Here is a 4,048-nt window from a genome sequence, read left to right as displayed (position 1 = left end):
GCACCTCTCCAGCGCCCTGCGCGCCCCCCACCCCCACCCCCAAAGCCCCGGCAGGTCTGCCAATGGGACCATGTGAGGTGGAGATTTATCATCCAGCTGTCTGAGGGTCGTCCAGACTGGCCCATCCCCAAGAGAGGACATGGCACTCATGCAGCCCGGCCCCCCGTGTGTCTCCTCTCTTGGGGTCCCCGCGCTGGTCCCTGCCGCTGGCCCTTCCTCCCACTCCAGTCTGGGCTCCGGCTCTGCCCACACGGCGGCTGCCGCTCGCAGAGGCCCAGCGGAGAGCACTTTGCTCGCAGACTCGACGCGTGTCCGAGCAGCAGGCTGCTCCCCTGGCCGGCGGCACACTTCCCGCGCCCTCGGGAGGATCTGGGGGCCAGGACTCGGGTCCCTGCCACTCGTGGCCTTTGCAGGACCGCATGCTGTGAGGTTCAGAGTTGGGCTCTGAGTTCAAATCCTGATCGTGCTGGTTCGCTGCGGAGCGAGGGGCCTGGTTTACCACTGAGCCCGTTTTCCTCCTGTTAACGGGTAATGGGGCTGCTTCCTGGGAAGGGGTTCAGCATGGCCCTCACTCTGCTCCCTTGGCGCTGGAGGCACACACAGGTCCACTCACCAAGTCCCTTCACCTGACACTGCAGGTCTCTCATGTCCTAGGGGCTGTTACACAAGGGGACCGGGCTGGCCCTGCGCACAGGAAATGAGTCCAGCAGAGCCGGCCCCTGAGTGCTGCAGCCGTCCTCAGGAGACGCAGGTGGACAGGAGGGCGGTGGAGACAGGAGCGCTCCGGGGAAAGGTGCCAGGGGCTGTTCAGTAAACGTTGCCAATTGACTTCACTACCCCCCCCCCACTCCCCAGTATTTATTGAACACCTACTACATGCCAAGCACTGTGCTTGGTTTGGGCATTCCGGGGGCCCAGGACAGAGGAGAACCCAGCCCGTGGCTCCCAGGCCAGTGGGGAAAGAGGCAGGACCAGGTGGTCGCAGGCTGGCTGGAGTGCAGGGGTGCCTGGTGGGGCACTGCCCACCCTGGGGCACCACAGACGTTCTCCAGGGGGCGCTATAGCGGGGAGCCCTGGTGCAGGACATGGGCCCAGCCCAGTCTCCTCCGGGCCTGGGCCTCATCCTCCGAGAGCCATGGGCCGAGGGTGCCGGGGCTGCGGCTGTCGGGTCCTGGGGCTGATACGATGCAACCCCCAGACCCTCTGGCCCAGGAGGACCTGCTCCTACTCAGTGACCTGGGAGACGCCTCAGGACTCGCTCAGCTGTCAGGATTGTGGCTGTGGAGGCAGATTGGTCCACAGAGCTGTCCCTCAGCAGCCCGGGCAGGGCCCCTACTCTGCACCGGCTTTGCCCACATACCCAGGTCTCAGTAGATCTGCACGCCCCCCTCCCCCAGCCACACCCCGAACCCGAGCCCCTGATGAGCAGCAGAGCTCCTCTCTGGGTCTTTGCTGCCCTGGGAGACAGAGTGACCCCCCACAGGCCGGCTGCAGGGTCGCCTGGAGCCCCTCTTGCCACGGGCCCTGCTGGGCACAGAGACGCACAGGTTGACAGGCGGCTTCAGGCAGCTGCTGCGAGTGTCTCCCAGATGCGCTCCCAGACGGAGCTCAGCCACTCTCGCGGAGTGCCAGCCGCCTGGGTGGTCTGCGAGCAGAATGAAATCCAGAGGCCAGAGGAGCCGGTTCTGATTGGCACCAATTTCCTGAAAGTTCCTTCTGGAGCTGGTTGAGTGGGGGAAAGCAGACCCCTCACTAAAACCAGATGTCAGCATCTGTCGTCCCCCCCAAACCCAGCACCACCCGCCACACAGCCGACGAGGGAGACCCTGTGTAGAGGAAGCCACTCTTAGCTGGCACTAAAAATATTGACTTGGGTTTTCCCCTTTAAATAGAAAGGAAATTCAACTCCCTCCACTCCAGTCCTCCCCATTCTGGGTTCAGAGTGGGCACCCTTGGGACCTCACCCAGACTTGGCTTCCCCAGGGGACTGGAGCAAGGACAGTGTGGAGGACAGGAAGGGGCTGGCCTGCCCCTGGGGGCGCATTCCTGGGGGAGGTGGGGAGGGGCTGGCTGGCATTTGGTGGGATCAATCGCCCATAGCACCATTCATCCCGGAGGCACTGGGCATCTCTGTGGCACAGAAACCAGAGGACAAGGGCGACCAGATGACCCAGAACATGAGAAAGGGGCAGGGAGGTGCTAATGCCCAGAGCCACCTGGCTCCTGCCGGCGTCTTCGCCTAGATCCTCCATGGGCCTGTGCCAACAAGGGTGGTGGCTGGGGCAGAACCTGTCCCTCTGGGTCGGGTGCCATGGCTCTGCTGGGACTGAAGGCTCTGCTCCCACATCTTGGTAGCTGGCTGCATGGGATCCTCCGTGGCTGCTGCAATCATTACTGTCACAAGTCCAAGGCCACTTCTTCATTAATTTCTTTTCAAAGTTATGGGAACTTTCCTCAAGCCTGGCTGTCACCCAGCGTCTCATTTAAAGCCACTGAAACTGCATCATTCCTTTATTCCAGCGGTTCTCAACCTGTGGGTCGCGACCCCTTTGGGGGTCGAACGACCCTTTCACAGGGGTCGCCTAAGACCATCGGAAAACACATATATAATTACATATTGTTTTGTGATTAACCACTATGCTTTAATTATGTTCAATTTGTAACAATGAAATTGGGGGTCACCACAACATGAGGGACTGTATTGAAGGGTCGCAGCGTTAGGAAGGTTGAGAACCATTGCTTATTCTGATGAGTGACAATGTCTGATAGAGCTACACTGCAATATCATATGTTGCCAGCAGGTGGCGCTGTCCAACATGCGATCCTTCATGAAAACCACAGAAGTTTAAGGCCAAAGAATCTATGAAATGAATCAATGTCCTCAATTCGTGAATGCTGTAAGACCAAAGTTCTGTAAGATGAGGTCCACTCTACTTCAGTGTCACGGCATGAGATAAGAACATTTTTTGTTAGAGATGTTCTAAATTGTATTAAGGCTCTTCAGTGTTCTTTCGGTTCTGGTGGATCTTGCCACACTTCTGTATTACGGATCCCCTGCTTTTCAAGGGGACCTCTGTTTAAAAAGATATATTTTTATTGATGTCAGAGAGGAAGGGCGAGGGAGAGAGAGAAACAGACACATCAATGATGAGAGAGAATCATTGATTGGCTGCTTCCTGCACGCCCCACACTGGGATCGAGACTGCAACCCAGGGAATCAAACTGGGATTCCTGGTTCATAGATTTTCCCCCAACCACCGAGCCACGGCCGGGCAAGGAAACCTCTTTTTATTCTTGTCAATAATAATATGTAACATGTGTCCATTATCTGGAAATTCCTCAAAACCCTCTGATTTCTTTCTAACACAATCCCCTGCACGTGTGGTACTCAATTAATATTTGTTGAAGATTGTCCCTCACCCCACAAATTCTGGGAAACACGTAGAGCTATCCTACAGACGAGGAAACTGGGTCTCAGAGAGGTTAAGGAACTTGCTCAGGGTCGCACAGCTGGTGACTGGCAGAGCTGGGGTTTGGGTTAGGCTTGACTAGTTCCAAATTCCTTGCCCATTCACTCCAATCAGCAAAGGGACTTGGAGAAAATGGAGTCCCTAATGCTTATGAAAACAGTAGGAGCCCGGCCAGTGTGGCTCAGTGGTTGAGCATTGACCTATGAACCAGGAGGTCACCGTCTGATCCCCAGTCGGGCACATGTCTGGTTGCAGGCTCAGTCCCCAGTGAGGGGTGTGCAGGAGGCAGCCAATCAATGATTTCCTTTCATCATTGATGTTTCTTTCTCTCTCTCTCCCCCTCTCCCTTCCTCTCTGAAATCAATAAAATATATTAAAAAGAGAAAGAAAGAAAACAGTAGAATTCTGCTCTGTGGGCCCAAACACTGCCCAGGACATCTCTGGACAGACTCTTCATCCTCAGCAAAAGCAGCTGCTGTTCATTTTGCTATCTTACAATTTCTCCCCGTCATCTTCCCGAGACAGATTAGAGACGTGAGCAAATTGTACTGATGCAAGTGATGAAATGTGTGTGTGGG

The sequence above is a fragment of the Myotis davidii genome, unplaced genomic scaffold (assembly GCF_000327345.1).
Source record: "Myotis davidii unplaced genomic scaffold, ASM32734v1 scaffold299, whole genome shotgun sequence".
Classification (NCBI taxonomy): Eukaryota; Metazoa; Chordata; class Mammalia; order Chiroptera; family Vespertilionidae; genus Myotis; species Myotis davidii.
The sequence above is the reverse complement of the archived record's forward strand: the minus strand, read 5'-3'. Positions refer to the sequence as shown.